Source organism: Chelonia mydas, chromosome 9, assembly GCF_015237465.2.
Source record: "Chelonia mydas isolate rCheMyd1 chromosome 9, rCheMyd1.pri.v2, whole genome shotgun sequence".
NCBI classification, from domain to species: domain Eukaryota; kingdom Metazoa; phylum Chordata; order Testudines; family Cheloniidae; genus Chelonia; species Chelonia mydas.
In genome coordinates, this window is record NC_057855.1 from 73,970,850 (window position 1) to 73,990,446 (window position 19,597).

Consider the following 19,597-nt stretch of genomic DNA (forward strand, 5'->3'; position numbering starts at 1 on the left):
TGAAACCTCCAGAAAAACAATGGCATTATCTAGAGGGACTTAAGGGATTTTCTCAGGCTTGTTGACTAGCATGATATAATGACTCTAATATCGATCCCACTTATACCAGTGCAAGTAAAGTGTAACTCCATTAAAATCCGTGGAGTTACACAATGACAATGAGATCACCACTAGACTCAATTTATTCATTTGTACCTTTTCCACATGGTACTGGACATTTGTGTTTTAATTAATTTCATTGCTTTCAACATATTAAATAGTCACCAAAATGTTCCAATATAGTAGCAGAAAATGTTCTCTGATATATGTTATGTATCATACCCCCATCATCATTTAATAATATCCTTCAATTATTATAAGCTTTTCTTACAAGGCTTGGAGTAAGGCTATTATTAAGATAGGTTTGAAGACAAAACAATTTTTATGGAGATTCCAAGTTAACAACTGGATTTCCTTTAAAAAGCTGGGGAGTAGGAGAGGAGGAAAATATAATGCAATAATAGACATGTTGTGATTCTAAGGGGGATGACTAGAAAACTTTATTAGATGGACAAAATGCTGCCTAGAGACACAAAACCCCCCAAGTAATATAATTTATATATGCAGAATGCACTAGAAAACAATTCCTAAAAGATGAAGGTTACCTGGCAGTTAGGAACTTTACTTCCTAGTACGTAGACCCACTGTGGGCATCTGCCTCTTCCAAGACAAGGTAACAGCAATGACTTGTGGGGGGAGTTGTGACACTACTGAGGAAGGGTAATTAATTTCCTGAATAAGGTATCTGGTTTATACTTCCACTAGAGAAGCTTTCAGAACCCGATCCTGTGATCCTTACTCATTTGTTGTTATTCAAATGAATATTCAGAAATGCTTCTAGCAGTATTAATCCAGCAGTAATTATCAATATCTGAGAAACATTAGGTTTTTCACAAACATTGTACAGAATAAAGCAATATAAACAATTTATACGTTCAGTTATCCTTCAGTTCAGCTATGGCAAAACTCATGTTGGATTCCAACACTCCTGCCTTCTGCTTCATTTTTTCTTTAAAGGGTTCTACTTCACTAAAAACACATGTGAGTCTGCCAAATATTACAGTAAGCCATGAATGTCAAATTCCAGGCCTGTGGGTTGGACATGGCTTGCTTGCCTGGTGTATTCATCCAGCTCTTGTCTCAAGATCAGTTTGGGGGTCTGTGAAATGTAAACTTTCCAAAAATAAAAATAAATAAATAAAAAAGCTGAGTCCTTCTGGTTGTGAAGAGCACGTTCTAAATCTGAACTGCTCTTCAGCCAGCCAGCCTCCCTAAAGACAGCTCTCATAGGTGTAGATAGCTTCCCTTCATCTCCGCAGGCTAATAATTCTATCTTAAATGATGACACTTTACATATCAACATTGTCAAATATTACGGTGCTGACAATCCAGATCATGTGCCTCTCCAGTGTGATTGGATGGAGGGGTGAGTATAGTGCATGGGGCTAGCATGGTAGGCAATACTGGGTGGCAGGCTATCATGGACTGAGTGTAGACAAGGGCTGTGTTATCACAGCCCTCTGGAGACCCCACTACACTCAACAGTTACACTGATGTGGCAGTTCTGCCTCATAGCACCAGAGGCCACAGTCAGGAGACTGAGCAGCTGCAGCTCTGGCTGCCATCAGTAGAGCAATATTATAGTAATATTGCTATATGTTATAATACGTGGGATTGGGCTTGTTTTTTTAAAAGTCACTTTACTGTTTTGAGAGTAACGGGTTGCAGCTCATTGGACTTGTTTTATTTAGAGGTTGCTTATTTGGGCTTTTTTGGTGATAGATGACTTCAACACAAAGTTATAGTTTAATGATAGTTGTGGGAGTGGTTTCGGTGATTGACTGGTATCAGTGTGTATGCACAGCATTAGCATTTTAGAATCCTCCTTTCCCTGCTCCTGTTCAATGAAGAAAACACACCCAAATTCGTGAACTCTCTGGCGCACCCACTGACACATCCTATGGTCCAATTTTTTGTCCCACATCAGGATATGCTTCGATGGTTCAACACAAGAATGTACCACACTGAGGCAACAGAGACCACGGAGGATGGACAGAGTGAGGATGACCTTTTTTAATACTATAAGTATGCACACATTTATTATTTTAATATTTTTAATGTGTAACTTAATGTTGTATGGAGCAAAACTTAGAACTAATAAAAAAAATGGACTTTGTATAAATACCCCCATTCCCTTCCCCTGAAATGGGCGGGGCTTATTTTGAAAGGGAGTGCTCATTTCCCCCCCCCACCAAGAGTTGGCAACTCTTCTTGTGCTGAGCAGAGATGCAGCAGTTGGCAACCAGCTTGGGGGGAAGCTTAGGGGAAGCTCCTACCAGCCTTTTGTTCGCCCCTCCCCCCACTTAGTCCTGCACCAAATTGGAGAAAAAGTGAGTATTGTGGGGGAGAGGAAGAGGAAGGAGACAGAGCAGGATCCCAGGAGTCTGTGCCCCACTCTCCCCTGATCTTCCCCAGCCTGCAGGGAGCCAGCCCCAGGTTATCTGTCCGTTCTGCTAGTGCTCTGCATTTTCCCTGAAGGCCATGGATTTTCTGACCCTGCTGCGGGGCTCTGTGTGGCTAGAGGCCCTTTCCCTATGAGGGCAGCCAGTCCAAGCTTCTCTATGTTAGAGGGACATCCTGGTCCCTAAGCAGGTGTATAAGACGTTGTTCCTGCCCCCACCCAAGTCCTCCAGCCATTTGCTTTTGGAGCCGGCTGAGGAGCTGCTTTTCCTACTGACTCCTCAGCCTCCAATGCTACCCTCTTTTACCCTCAGCTTGGGCAGGGGAAGACGAGGGCCCTAATTAGTGCTGCTGTCCTCCGCCCAGGCCAGGGAGATGGGGTAAGGAGGCACACAGAATCATAGAATCATAGAATATCAGGGTTGGAAGGGACCTCAGGAGGTCATCTAGTCCAACCTCCTGCTCAAAGCAGGACCAATCCCCAACTAAATCATCGCAGCCAGGGCTTTGTCAAGCTTCACCTTAAAAACCGCTAAGGAAAGAGATTCCACCACCTCCCTAGGTAACCCATTCCAGTGCTTCACCACCCTCCTAGTGAAAAAGTTTTTCCTAATATCCAACCTAAATCTCCCCCACTGCAACTTGAGACCATTACTCCTTGTTCTGTCATCTGCTACCACTGAGAACAGTCTAGAGCCATCCTCTTTGGAACCCCCTTTCAGGTAGTTGAAAGCAGCTATCAAATCCCCCCTCATTCTTCTCTTCTGAAGACTAAACATCCCCAGTTCCCTCATCCTCTCCTCATAAGTCATGTGTTCCAGTCCCCTAATCATTTTTGTTGCCCTCCGCTGGACTCTTTCTAATTTTTCCACATCCTTCTTGTAGTGTGGGGCCCAAAACTGGACACAGTACTCCAGATGAGGCCTCACCAATGTTGAATAGAGGGGAACAATCACGTCCCTCGATCTGCTGGCAATGCCCCTACTTATACATCCCAAAATGACATTGGCCTTCTTGGCAACAAGGGCACACTGTTGACTCATATCCAACTTCTCGTCCACTGTAACCCCTAGGTTCTTTTCTGCAGAACTGCTGCCGAGCCATTCGGTCCCTAGTCTGTAGTGGTGCATTGGATTCTTCCGTCCTAAGTGCAGGACTCTGCACTTGTCCTTGTTGAACCTCATCGGATTTCTTTTGGCCCAATCCTCCAATTTGTCTAGTCCCTCTGTATCCTATCCCTCCCCTCCAGCGTATCTACCACTCCTTCCCAGTTTAGTGTCATCTTCAAACTTGCTGAGGGTGCAATCCACACCATCCTCCAGATCATTTATGAAGATATTGAACAAAACCGGCCCCAGGACCGACCCCTGAGGCACTCCACTTGATACTGGCTGCCAACTAGACATGGAGCCATTGATCAATCCCCGTTGAGCCAGACAATCTAGCCAGCTTTCTATCCACCTTCTAGTCCATTCATCCAGCCCATACTTCTTTAACTTGCTGGCAAGAATACTGCGGGAGACCGTGTCAAAAGCTTTGCTAAAGTCAAGGAACAACACGTCCACTGCTTTCCCTTCATCCACAGAGCCAGTTATCTCGTCATAGAAGGCAATTAGATTAGTCAGGCAGGACTTGCCCTTGGTGAATCCATGCTGACTGTTCCTGATCACTTTCCTCTCCTCTAAGTGCTTCAGAATTGATTCCTTGAGGACCTGCTCCATGATTTTTCCAGGGACTGAGGTGAAGCTGACTGGCCTGTAGTTCCCAGGATCCTCCTTCTTCCCTTTTTTAAAGATGGGCACCACATTAGCCTTTTTCCAGTCATCTGGGACCTCCCCCGATCGCCATGAGTTTTCAAAGATAATGGCCAATGGCTCTGCAATCACATCCGCCAACTTCTTTAGCACTCTCGGATGCAATGCATCCGGCCCCATGGACTTGTGCTCGTCCAGCTTTTCTAAATAGTCCCGAACCACTTCTTTCTCCACAGAGGGCTGGTCACCTTCTCCCCATGCTGTGCTGCCCAGTGCAGTAGTCTGGGAGCTTACCTTGTTCGTGAAGACAGAGGCAAAAAAAGCATTGAGTACATTAGCTTTTTCCACATCCTCTGTCACTAGGTTGCCTCCCTCATTCAGTAAGGGGCCCACACTTTCCTTGACTTTCTTCTTGTTGCTCATATACCTGAAGAAACCCTTCTAGTTACTCTTAACATCTCTTGCTAGCTGCAACTCCAGGTGTGATTTGGCCTTCCTGATTTCACTCCTGCAAGCCTGAGCAATATTTTTATACTCATCCCTGGTCATTTGTCCAGTCTTCCACTTCTTGTAAGCTTCTTTTTTGTATTTAAGAGCAGCAAGGATTTCACTGTTAAGCCAAGCTGGTCGCCTGCCATATTTACTATTCTTTCTACACATGTTCCTCCTGCCCCGCCCCCTTCCAGGTGGGCATGGTGGGGGTAAAGAGGCCCCCTTTAATCAGGAAGCTGTTCCCCTGTGCCTGGGGAGGGTTGGTGCTGCTTCCCCCTTCTCCGAGACCTGATGGGGAAGTGAAGAGGCCCCTGCTCTTGCTGATACCCCAACCACAGACCATGGCAAGAGGCATGTTTGTGGCTGAGTTAATGTACAAAATAGATGGATGGCAACTCTTTGGGGGAGCTGTGTATGGTAGGCTAGAACTAGCTGGAAGGATCTGGGGAGGCAGGACTGATGGAGGGGTTCTGTTATTAATGGGGAGGGCTGGGTTTGTGTTTAACAGAAGAATGAATTGTGCAGAGAATTACCTGGGGGGGGGCTGTCTATATGTACGGAGGGGAACAAAATTAATGGTGGGCTGCATGTCCAGGGGGCACATATAGAATTATTTGAGAAAGATATGTGACCTAAGGACTTAATTGAGTGGGTCTGGGTGGAGGAGTTATGAGCATTCAGATTAAGCCCATTATGATTTATTCATATTTACAGAACATTAATGTACTCTTTTTATGTTGGACTATATTGGCAAGTATGTCATTCTCCCAATTATTTTTTTATTTATTTCTGGTTGAATTTCCTGAAATTCAGAGAGGAAAAAGGGGGCAGTTCCAGCTAAGCGTTCAAAAATCAGTAAAGTGATAAAAAAAATAACATGACGATATATAAAAAACAACCTGATGATTTTTTCGCCAGTCTCATTACTGTTTTAATGTATTTCATGATTTTTGAACAAATGGGGTTGGCACTAATGATGCAGCAGAACATCTGATGCTGTGATGGGGGAGTGGGAGCAGGAGGAGAAATAAAAACAACTCTTTCGTTTAGAGAAAAGAAGACAAGGTATGCAAATGATGACATCTATATGCAAATAAATGCATCACTGCATGTATAGAATCTCCAGATTTCTGGACTTTTGTCCTTAACAAGTATGTGCAGGTAAAAAGTATAACGGGGTTCAAAAAACAGCTAGATAAGTTCATGGCAGATAGGTCCATCAGTAGCTATTAGCCAAGATGGGCAGGATGTAACCCCGTGATCGGGGTGACCCTAAGCCTCTGACTGGAAGGGGAAGACAGGGTGGATCTCTCCAAAACTACCTTGTTCTGTGCACTCCCCTTGAAACTCTGGTACTGGCCACTGTTGGAGATAGTATACTGGGCTAGGGGGACAATTGGTCTGACCCAGTATGGCAGGTCTTATATTCTCATATATCCCCTATATTAAGAAGTAAATTTACAAGATCTTATGTAGGCTAATATTTTTTGTGTAGAACAGCCTAAAAAATGGCCCCCAAATTGCCAAGTCCATTAGCCCAGTGGTAAGTGTTTGATTTCTCTGACCTCACTATTGATTGCCAAGAACATGAATGTTCAGCTTCAGAGACAGAATAAATAGTAACTGTCTGACTAAACTGGTGTAACTGATGTGAAAGACCCTTCCACTCCCTTTAGGTTTTCATTAAAGAAATGTTCTTTGTCTAGTTTCTCTATCCATAAAATTGCAAGTCCAAATTTTGTTGTTCAATCCATATTTCTCTGTTTGGGTTTTTTGCCTATAGTAATATTCCTCATTAGCTTTTCTAATTGATTAAATGCCTTACTTCTTGAACCAATTCTTTATTTTTCTTTTCATTTTGATTTTTTTAAAATAACGTGAAAAGCTATGTTTATTTTTGTCTAATCATCTTGGATGTTTTGATCATATATAATAGAACCTTTTATTGCCTTCAACAACCATCAGAACACTTTCTTGCTTTCCCTTCCCCTGGGCATATCATATATAGTACCAAGTTTAACCATTTGTCTTTAAGAAAGTATCTGAAGAAGTTTGAAGTACACAAACACAAGCACACACACATCTACACAGAGGATATATTCCTTGTAATTCCCATTTGTGTATCATGGAGTTTGTCACTGTAAGAATAAGCATATTTACCAATTCAATATACCTTTAACTATATATAACCTTTAGACATCTTATCTTCCTGTGACCAATTGTATTTGACAGTTGGGTTTATTAATCCTATATCAGCATTTTGGGCATTGGTGAAATATACCCATAGGGAGTTTACAAAAATGGCACAGTGTGGTATAAAGATTTTATCAGCATAGATTGGAATGATGGTGTGACGCATGGCCAGAAAGGGTAAGCGTTCTGCAGGGTAAATGACCCAAATTCAACCTCTGGAGACATACTGGTAGATAATGTTTGTGTTTTTGTGTGTTTACACATATATTATTAGAAGTTAACAATGTAATCGAACATTTCCTGTCTATGCTGTATTCTGTTAATTCAGAGATCCAATGGAGATCTTAAAATTTAAATGAAGTGTAAATATAGTGATATCACTGTATTAATTTCTCTTTGAAGTATGTAGCAGATCACCTGCAAATGGTGGAAAACAGTCATTATGCCTTATGTTAATTCCTGTAGCTAATTACTGGTGATGCTTAGGAAATAGGTCTACTTCAAAGTCTTGATGATTGCCTATTGTTTGCCTAAGGATTCCATGCTGTCAAGAGAAGGCCAGAAACTGTATAAATGTCTCCTGGGTCCTGATCCTTTTTATCTCAGATCTGCTTGATACTTTATGTAGGGGAAGCTTGAGTTGTAAGTCTGAGATCACCTGTCCCATCTGGATCACCCTGAGTATGAACATTGGACTATAATCTATGGACTAATTCTGAAAAAACTCTTTGCAACTACAAAGCTCACCATCTCTACTATGAAACTGATCTCAGAACTGTACTCATGTCTATATGCGTAGTGGTTTCAGAGTAGCAGCCGGTGTTAGTCTGTATTCACAAAAAGAAAAGGAGTACTGGTGGTACCTTAGAGACTAACCAATTTATTTGAGAATAAGCTTTCGTAAGCTACTAAATAATATCGTGTGTACTGATATTTTAACAAATACTTTCTTTTCTTTTTGAAATTTTTTAGTTTAATTACTAAGAATTGGCTGTAAGTGTGTATTTAGGTAAAATCTGGAATATCCATTAATTTTGGAGGTAATGTGTCCAATCCTTTGGGATTGGTAGAACTTTCATATTTGACTTGGCTGTCTGGGAGGGAGCCCAAAAGCTGGGTTGCTTTTAAGGGAACTGTGTTTTGGCTTCTGTGTAACTAGTAAGGTATTATAGAGCTGTTTTGTGCTGGCTTGGTAAATCTAAGTACTGGCATATCCACCAGTTTGAGGGATTGTCTGTCCCATTCTTTGCAGTTTGCCCTCATTGAGTAACCTCAACGTGGCCCCTCCCGGGACCCTGATCACAGATGGCATTACTCATGAGCTGTTATTATTCACCATCATGTATTCTGTATATTGCATGTGTTATGGACTAACTTTTTTAGAAATATTTTAGAGAGTTCTTAAAAACAGTGCTCGGACTATTTCTTACCAGGTGCTATATCTGCCATGTGTCCAGCTGCAACTATATCAGATATATACACAGATTTAATGATGTTTATATAATAACAATTCTATATCATAAATAATCTAGCCCAAGTTGTATATATAAAATTGTTAACAGTGGATTTATATATATTTATGCTAGCAGTATAGGGTTCTATAGCGCCAGGAAGACTCTTAATAGGTGTTAGTAGTGTAGTTAGCACAGTTCGTCATCAACAGAACACAGGATGATCTGTGACATACAGGCATTTAAAATGCTTATGTAAGACCTCACATGAGGGATATGTCCAAACAGCAGAGGGAATGGTTTTGAAAGCATCCATCTCTTGACCTTCTATAGTTTGCTATAACTTTGGTTTCTTGATTCAGCCTGTCTGATGTCAATAAATTGCAGTAATAAACAGTGGATAATAACAGGTTTGTGTGTGGCAGTGGTAAATTCTGGCAAATAGTGATGAGACATACTCAGCAAGGGCCAGGTCCAACTCCTACTGCAGTGAATAGGGATCTATCCATCTCTGTGTCAGGAATAGCATCAGGCCCCAGGTAAAAGCCATTTTAGAGCTGGGTGAGGAATAGTTTGCCCATCTCATAAATTTTTTTTAGATATGAAAAAAAAATTCCCTTCCCGAATCAGGATGAAAAGCCCAAATTTCAGAAATTTTTGCAAACCAAAAAATTTAGAAAAAAATTTTTGGGTCAATCAAAACATTTTGTTTCGATAATTTCATAGAATCATAGAATCATAGAATATCAGGGTTGGAAGGGACCTCAGGAGGTCATCTAGTCCAACCCCTGCTCAAAGCAGGACCAATCCCCAATTAAGTCATCCCAGCCAGGGCTTTGTCAAGCCTGACCTTAAAAACTTCTAAGGAAGGAGATTCTATCACCTCCCTAGGTAACGCATTCCAGTGTTTCACCACCCTCCTAGTGAAAAAGTTTTTCCTAATATCCAACCTAAACCTCCCCCACTGCAACTTGAGACCATTACTCCTTGTCCTGTCATCTTCTACCACTGAGAATAGTCTAGAACCATCCTCTTTGGAACCACCTCTCAGGTAGTTGAAAGCAGCTATCAAATCCTCCCTCATTCTTCTCTTCTGCAGACTAAACAATTCCAGTTCCCTCAGCCTCTCCTCATAAGTCATGTGTTCCAGACTCCTAATCATTTTTGTTGCCCTTCGCTGGACTCTCTCCAATTTTTCCACATCCTTCTTGTAGTGTGGGGCCCAAAACTGGACACAGTACTCCAGATGAGGCCCCACCAATGTCGAATAGAGGGGAACGATCACGTCCCTCAATCTGCTGGCTATGCCCCTACTTATACATCCCAAAATGCCGTTAGCCTTCTTGGCAACAAGGGCACACTGTTGACTCATATCCAGTTTCTCATCCACTGTAACCCCTAGGTCCTTTTCCGCAGAACTGCTGCCTAGCCTATCGGTCCCTAGTCTGTAGCGGTGCATTGGATTCTTCCGTCCTAAGTGCAGGACCCTGCACTTATCCTTGTTGAACCTCATCAGAGTTCTTTTGGCCCAATCTTCCAATTTGTCTAGGTCCCTCTGTATCCTATCCCTACCTGCCACTGTATCTACCACTCCTCCTAGTTTAGTATCATCTGCAAATTTGCTGAGAGTGCAATCCACACCATCCTCCAGATCATTTATGAAGATATTGAACAAAACCAGCCCCAGGACCGACCCTTGGGGTACTCCACTTGATACCGGCTGCCATCTAGACATGGAGCCATTGATCACTACCCGTTGAGCCCGACAATCTAGCCAACTTTCTACCCACCTTACAGTGCATTCATCCAGCCCATACTTCTTTAACTTGCTGACAAGAATACTGTGGGAGACCGTGTCAAAAGCTTTGCTAAAGTCAAGAAACAATACATCCACTGTTTTCCCTTCATCCACAGAACCAGTAATCTCATCATAGAAGGCAAGTAGATTAATCAGGCATGACCTTCCCTTGGTGAATCCATGCTGACTGTTCCTGATCACTTTCCTGTCGTGTAAGTGCTTCAGGATTGATTCCTTGAGGACCTGCTCCATGATTTTTCCGGGGACTGAGGTGAGGCTGACTGGCCTGTAGTTCCCAGGATCCTTTCATTTCAAAATGTTTCATTTAACTTTTGTCCTTTTTTCTCTTTTCAAACAATTTTTAGTCTACAGTTACTAAAATTTCAAAACAAAAAGTCATTGTCACTCAAAAACCCAAAACGTTTTCGTTCAAAAATGTTGAAACAGGACATTTTGTCAGGTTTCAGAGTAGCAGCTGTGTTAGTCTGTATCCGCAAAAAGAACAGGAGTCCTTGTGGCACCTTAGAGACTAACAAATTTATTAGAGCATATGCTTTCGTGGGCTACAGCCCACTTCATCGGATGCATAGAATGGAACATATAGTAAGAAGATATATATATATATATATATATATATATATATATATATATACACATACAGAGAACATGAAAAGGTGGAGTAAGAGGCTAATTAATTAAGATGAGCTATTATCAGCAGGAGAAAAAAACTTTTGCAGTGATAATCAAGATGGCCCATTTAGACAGTTGACAAGAAGGTGTGAGGATACTTAACATGGACATTTTGACAATTTAAAAAAAAATGGATTTTTTTTTTGTTGGGAGATTTGACAAAATTGACCTTGTTTCATAAACAGTTTGGGTTTAGACAAATTGGTATTTTTTTGGCAAAAAATGGTTTGCTGCAAAATTCCCTCACTGTTCTGCATACTGTGTAGTATGGCTAAGCGAGTATGTGTAGTATGGCATTGTGTAGTATGGCTAAGCGAGCAATAGTTAGTATGTCGGTTTCTTCTGTCTTCCTCAGCTTCATGGCTATTTTTTTAAGCAATGTGAAGAATTTAAAACTAAAGATCAGCTTGCACGAGTTATAATCAGCACTCTCAGAGGTCAGAATAGACCCAATAGTATTCTCTGGACTAAGAGGATTTCACTGTGTTTTGAAAGCTGTCGTCTATTTTCTTTGTAGAATAGTAGGACCACTTTCCAGACATACAGGACCTGATTCCAGTCAGACTGATTAAAGAGGTATAAATCTAGAATAATTCCATTGAAATCAATAAAATAACAAAGGCATAGAACGGGTATAAAGCAGTGCAATCAGGATTGCATTATTCCATTGCAGCTAAAACACAACAAGATACAGTAGAACTATACATGTATATTTATAAATGTTGAGGTAGCAACCATTTTGACAGAAATATAGGTACCCCTTGAGCTATTTTTAAAGATTTGCTTTTTGAAAGCCACGCTAGTAAAGCACTTCTGGTAAACTGGTTTGAAAATGTTTGTGGTGAAAACAGTACTCCAGAAATGGGCAGGGCAGACAGCCATGGAGACTAAAGATTCCTGCTTATTGGCAGAACAGGTGCCCGTGTCAGACAGTTTCCTCCACTGTCTCCCAGTGTGCCTCAGCCCTGACCTAGAGGTCCAGCTGAAATATGCCCATTCTCAATCCTTAATTGCTTATCTAAATAGGTTAGTGAGCATCCATCAGATGGTAGCTGCTTTTTGGTTAGACTCATCACCAACCCAAGATGCAATGTGGCATTGTAGTGAGATATTATAATACTAAAAAGATACTAATCTTTTGAGCCATTCAGGCTCCACAAACTTTTCTTTTCTTTTCTTTTTTTTGCAGTGGAGATCAAATGTCTGGTGAAAAGCCTTTACTTACCAGAGGTTACACAGTAGGTGTCCTTCCCAAACATGTCATGGAAGTGTTACATTAAGGGCTTACATTAATTAATTGTGGGTGTTTTCTATTTACCCGAAGAAAGAGCTGGCTACAGTGGTATGTGTCCCTTTACACTGTGTTCACCTTTTTAGTATAAGTAACAGCAGGCAGAATGTATGCCATGGAGTTGTAGCCATGTTGGTCCCAGGATATTAGAGCAACAAAGGTAGGTGTGGTAATATCTTCTATTGGACCAACTTCTGATGGTGAGAGAGACAAGTTTCGAGCCACACAGAGCTGTTCTTTGGTCATGACCTGAATACTGAAGAAAATCTCTGTGTGGCTCAAAAGCTTGTCTCGCTCACCAACAGAAGTTGGTCCAATAAAAGATATTACCTCACCGACCTTGTCTCACCAGGCAGAATGGACATGATTCATGAAGTATATTCAAAGGAATGCTCCATATAATGCCTGTTGAAATGAACTGAATACACAAAGTCAGAGAAATAAAATATACCTAGCTAAATCTTACTGTAAGCTCAATATGAATTACACTCTGGTAGAAGAATACTTGCACACCAGAATGTTATTAAACATGCTTTTGCTAACAGATAGCCCACTGTCATTAGTAAAACAAATTCAGTTTAATTTATGGTCATGAATTTGTGCTGGTAACTAAGATCTTCCAAGAAAATCAAGAGAAGTTTGAATTTTCCATTGACATAGGGCTTTTATTTCTCTCTATCATGGTAGTGTCTGAGAGTATCCCACATAAAACCAGTAACAATAGCAAAGTCCCTACTGGACTTCACGGAGTCTCTGGCTCGTCTCTCTTTTCAGGGTAAAAACTGCATGGGGTAGGGATTTTTTGTTTTTGTGCGAATAATTAGTTAATTACAGGTTATTTTGGCTTCAGGAGTGGAGGGGGGAGGTTAGTGGAGGCAGAAGAGGTGTCAATGCTGCGAATGTTGTTCTTGTTTTGATAGAAAGGCCCTTTCCAAGTGCTAGTCATGTGCTAGAAGGAACATGCATGGAAAGAGCCTGCCAAGGAAATAATAGGAGTGGCAATTCTAATTTTGCCAGTGCCAAGGTACATACTTCAAGTCCCATACAAGCATAAACAACATTCAAAATAAAAGAGGGATTTGTATCCACGGGTGTGAATTTCTTACATTGTCTTGTCAGGAAGACAGAAATAATTATTACGGGATGAAGATGGGAATTCCCCTTCAAAGATATTCATTCATCAAGAGAACAATTTTCTATTTTCAGTGGCATGTGTGGGTCCAGACTTCTGAGTATCTCAGTACTCCCTCCCCAGCCCCGATTACTTTGGCAAGGAATGACTGTATGCTATAGGGACCATCCCTTCCCCAGGCAAGTGGATTCCCAGCCAAGAATGGATTTGGGGCTTTTGGCATTGAGGTAATGCATGAGTACCACTGTGTAGTAGAAACCACTGATTGTTTTCAGCAAAGGAACGGCAGTTGTTTTTAACTACCTAATTAATTATCACTGACGGAATAAAGGAAACCCAGTATTTTGGTTCCTGAGCAGAGCAGACATACTAGAGATATTAATCACACAAACATTGCTGAGCAAGATAAAAAAAATCAACAAGGAAATAAAATAAAACATTTTTTCTCTCTCTCACTCTAGTTTTCTAGCTGCAAGACTATATTCTACCCTCAGTCTTTGTACAAAACTTCAGTTGCCACAAGGTGGACCAAGTTACTTTTCAAGTAGTTAAAAATGATGGCTCTATTTCTCTACTGCCCTGTGTTATTATTTATACCTATGCAAAGTGAGCGTTGAATGTCCATAAAATGCTACCACACTCATTTGGCAGTGGTTTTTACACCTACTTTGCATTTACTTTGCACAGGAAAGTGCAGGAAAGGCAGCAGGAGCACAGACCGCTGCTGCAGCCCCTGTGTAACCAACTGCGCTCCTCTCCAAGATCCATAGCCTCCTCACCCAGATGCCCAAGAACGTGGTGGGGGGGCCTCCGGGCACCCAACCACTCCACCACAGAGGACTGCCAAAGTAACAGAAAGCTGGCATTCAATAAGTTTTGAAGTGCAGTGTGGCCTTGTCCTTCCATCCTCCCCTCCCACCCCACCCGGTGCTTCCCTCCTCCACCACCCATCCCGGGCTACCTTGGCAGTTATCCCCCCATTTGTATGACGAATTAATAAAGAATGCATGAAACAACAATGACTTTATTGTGCCTCTGCAAGCGGTGATCAAAGGAGAGAGGGGAGGGTGGTTGGCTTACAGGGAAGTAGAGTGAACCAAGGGGGCAGGTTTTCATCAAGAAACAAACAGAACTTTCACACCGTAACCTGGCCAGTCATGAAACTGGTTTTCAAAGCTTCTCTGATGCGCAGCGCGCCCTGCTGTGCTCTTCTAACCGCCCTGGTGTCTGGCTGCACATAATCAGTGGCCAGGTGATTTGCCTCAACCTCCCACCCGCTATAAACATCTCCTCCTTACTCTCACAGAGAATGTGGAGCACACAGCAAGAAGTAATAACAATGGGAATATTCGCAAAAAGAAAAGGAGTACTTGTGGCACCTTAGAGACTAATAAATTTATTTGAGCATAAGCTTTCGTGAGCTACAGCTCACTTCATCGGATGCAGTCTGAATGCATCTGTACTCCTTTTCTTTTTGCAAATACAGACTAACGCGGCTGCTACTCTGAAACCTGTCAAAGGGTATATTGGTTTCGCTGAGGTCTAACCAAGTCAGTAAACTGCGCCAGCATGCTTTTAAACATCCAAAGGCACATTCTACCACCATTCTGCACTTGCTCAGCCTATAGTTGAACAGCTCCTGACTACTGTCCAGGGTGCCTGTGTATGGCTTCATGAGCCGTGGGAGCAAGGGGTAGGCTGGGTCCCCCAGGATAACTATAGGCATTTCAACATCCCCAATTGTTATTTTCTGGTCTGGAAAGTAAGCCCCTGGCTGCAGCTGTTCCCACAGACCAGAGTTCCTAAAGATGCGAGTGTCATGTACCTTTCCCAGCCATCCCACGTTGACGTTGGTGAAATGTCCTTTGTAATCCACCAGTGCTTGCAGCACCATTGAAAAGTACTCCTTGCGGTTTATGTACTCGCTGGCTTGGTGCTCCGGTGCCAAGATAGAGATATGGGTTCCGTCTATGGACGTTGTCTGGGCAACAACACAGACTTTGGATCTGCTGTGACTCCAGGCATCACCTCACCTTCCATTCTAGCCTGACTTGCCTGGTGCTACCTTTGATCTCTGGCCTGACTCTGACCTTGATTCCTGCCTCTGATTCCAGCGTGGTACAATCTGTGATCTCCAGGGTCTGACCAGGTCTGACTTTGACACTGACGCTTGCTAATTAAACCAGACTCTAGTGATTCCTCTGACCCCTGCTCATTGACTGCCACCCCTGATTAATGGGCTCCAGCTCAGCTTGACTGCTAGACCAGACAACCTACAGCCCTTACAGTAAGTCCTTTATGCCAGGGATCTTCATCAATATCCAATTTTATGGACCATTAGAAAATATGTACATTAGACCATTTTGTGCACCACTTTCACCTATGCAAGCCAATCAGTTCTGAAGTGCTATGCAAGATATGTGGGTTTCCATATCAGTTTATGGATATGGGGTGTGATTTTTGAAAAGCACCTACGTGACTGAGGTGCACAAGTCCCACTGACTTTTGAAAATCTGACCAATTCTGCTTGGACATCCTCCACATCATGCTCTTCTTTGCCACTGTTGCCAGAAAAGACAGATTACTGCAGTGGCTAGAGGTGCAGTACCCCTGGGCTAGCACAGATTGAGGAGGATATTTTCAAAGAAATTAAGGAGAGTTAGGCAGCCAGCTCCCAATGACTCCCCTTTGTGCCCTTTTAGAAAATCTTCCTTTTGTAAATAAAGAGGGAATAAATGTATGTTCTGCTATGTACATGGTGTGTGAAATACATTGCATTCTTGTCCAAACAATGTACACACTATGCCTATTCTGTGTGCAGTCTCCAGGGCTGTCAGTCTGGTATTGTTTCAGAAGCATTGAGCATGCTGGGCCAGGTGCTTGGCTGGTGTAAATCAGCGTGGGTCCTTTGAAATCAATGGAGCTATGGCAATGTACACCAGCTGAGGATCTGACCTACAGTATGTACCTCTATAAGACTCAGTTCTCCAAGGTACTGATTACTTTGACCTACTCCAGCAAAGCATTTCAAAGTGCTTAACTTTAAGCATGTGAGTAGTCCCATTGACTTCAGTGAGGCTTCACACATCCTTTGCTGGAATGGGTCTCAGTGATCAGCACCTGGCAGGATAGAGTCCATTATGTATTGTGTGAATAACACATTATTTTTGTTTAGCTTTTCAAAGTATTTCTGGCAATGTGTAATGTTCATAAATGAGATCAATACAGATTTGAAACCTTTTGACAGTACACCTCCAATGCAGTTGTGAGTAGTGGGGACTTTCTAACACTTGAATGTCCTCCTTACCAGTGGCCATGCAAAATATGTGCCGCTACCATATATTTGTCATTCTAGCAATTACTACAAATAGGCTATCTCGATAATAAAGTATATTTCCTGGGTAGCATATTGTAACCAATTGTATTCAAGGACATTCTGGACCTCTGTTTAGAATCTGATTAAAAAGGGAAACATACCCGGCCACTATACACTTGTATAGTCCCTGCCTCCCTTACTTGTGTGCTTCCTTCAGAGCTGGGTGGCTGGAGAGTGGAGAGGAGAGAGGAGCCACCACTCTCCTGCCACCCAGCTCTGAAGGCAGAGTGGAGAGTGGCGGCTGCTGGCCAGGCACCCAGCTCTGAAGGCAGCGCCACCGCCAGCAGCAGAGCAGAAGTAAGGGTGGCATGGTATGGTAGTGCCATCCTTACTTCTCCACTGCTGCTGCTTCAGAGCTGGTCAGCTGGCAAGTGGAGTATTCGGTGTTATCTGAAGCTGCAATGAATCTCTTCATTCTTTTTCATCTACCTACTTATGCGAAGCAGCCTTTTCTGCCCTAGTTTACATCCAAAACAATAACGATCTTGTCTTTGTGTAGAAGGGGATCTCTGAATAACTGTCTCAAGCATCCAACCCAGGATGGACTTGCTCTACTCCAACAAACAGGCTCACCCATCACACCAGCAACAACAATGTGATGCCAGTAAGGAGTATCTCACTTAAAATGTACATGGCTATATACTTAAATGGCTCTGTTTGAATCAGTGCCTTACTATTTTTAATATTTAGTGAGCATTGCATGCTGTTGCTTTTTATTGGTATATGTGCTTGTGTGGCGGGAGGGGAAGCATAAACTACTACAAAGAAGGGGAGGGGGCGCGATCAAATACGTTTGAAAGCCAGTGCTTTAGATAATGGGCAATGGAACTTTTGCTTGAGTAAAGAATGAGGGGGGTGGCCTGAAATCTGTCTGTGTTTCTTAGATTATTCACCTTTGGACCAGAGTGTGAAGCCCTCACTCAAGCTGTTACTCGAGTAGTCTCCTTCACGCTAATGGGACTACTCAGGGGTTGGTAATTGCTCTCTAGTATGAGGAAGAGGTTCACAGTCTGTCCCTGTGTATATGAGCACTGCTCTCTCCTCTCTCTGACTTTTAGAGTTGTCCCGTCACGATGCAATTAGAAATCTGACTCACTGGCTAGAAATTTCTAACTTCAGCTTGTAGGTTTCTGTACTTTTTTTTCTGGAATGTATTATGCCAACTATGATGTCTACATACTGTATAAGCAGAAATCTTTGCACTGGGATCAAATTTCCAGGATGACTTGTAAGAGGGGGCGGGGGCGGAGGGGTGGGTTACTAGTTGCAAAAGCACACTGAAGTGTATTTGATTGTGAAAATGCAAATATAAGAAAAATATAGAGATCACTGGGTGAAATCTGAAAAATATGCCTAACACCAATAGGTCAAGTGAAGCAACATTCTAAAAAATAGCAGTAGAAGAATAAATCTTCCTCTGCCTAAAATGGCTTAATATTTTAAGAAAACCAGACAGAAAACAAAACACAATTTCACCCAGCAGGAAATGGTAATGCAACCATGAGGAATATCAAAACACATATATTTGTTAGTATTAAAACCAACACATGACAACATCGGCCGGGGCAAGATTAAAATCTTAATTTAGCAATTCTATTAGTTTGTAATTGCTAAGAGCTGAAGATTGAGCATGAATGAAAAATGCTAAACTCACATTTGCTTAGCCTTTTTGGGACTCTAGCTCAAAATGTACTTCATCGGATGCATTCAGTGGAAAATACAGTGGGGAGATTTATATACACAGAGAACATGAAACAATGGGTGTGTTACCATACACACTGTAACGAGAGTGATCACTTAAGGTGAGCTATTACCAGCGGGAGAGCGGGATGTGGGGGGGAGCTTTTTGTAGTGATAATCAAGGTGGGCCATTTCCAGCAGGTGACAAGAATGTCTGAGAAACAGTGGGGGGTGTGGGATAAACAGGGGGAAATAGTTTTACTTTGTGTAATGACCCATCCACTCCCAGTCTCTATTCAAGCCTAAGTTAATTGTATCCAGTTTGCAAATTAATTCCGATTCAGCAGTTTCTCGTTGGAGACTGTTTTTGAAGTTTTTTTGTTGAAGCATTGCGACTTTTAGGTCTGTAATCGAGTGACCAGAGAGACTGAAGTGTTCTCCAACTGGTTTTTGAATGTTATAATTCTTGATGTCTGATTTGTGTCCATTTATTCTTTTATGTAGAGACTGTCCAGTTTGACCAATGTACATGGCAGAGGGGCATTGCTGGCACATGAAGTGAGCTGTAGCTCACGAAAGCTTATGCTCAAATAAATTTGTTAGTCTCTAAGGTTCCACAAGTACTCCTTTTCTTTTTGCGAATACAGACTAACACGGCTGCTACTCTGAAACACTGAATAAACTATGTCAAGATACATGCATCCGACGAAGTGGGTATTCACCCACGAAAGCTTATGCGCCAATACGTCTGTTAGTCTATAAGGTGCCACAGGACTCTTTCCACTATGTCAAGATACATTTTTCAGATTGGTTCAAATAATAGTTCTCCCTTTCAACAAAATCTTCAGTCTTAAATAATAATAGCTGAAAATATAATTTTGTCCTTTTAATTATGTTTATAAACTCTCAAAAATGTAAACGATGCATTCCACATATTTTGTTATTTTATAATTTCAAAAATCAAAATCCTTACAATTAATTTAAGTAATGAACCATGGAAATGAAAAAGGGAGCAAAGTGTCACATATACTTTTCTTATGGTCTGTTTTTTATCCCACTATAGTGAGCTTTGTTTGAGTAATTTCAGCTTTTCATTTATTTAACACGTCTGATTATCTGTTTAAATTGTCACAGGTATCCCTGCCAACAGGCTGGCTCTACTGTGAAATGTCCCAGGATATGTTGATGATATTAGAATAGAAAAAAAACCATACTTTTATAACAGTGATGTTTTAAAACCT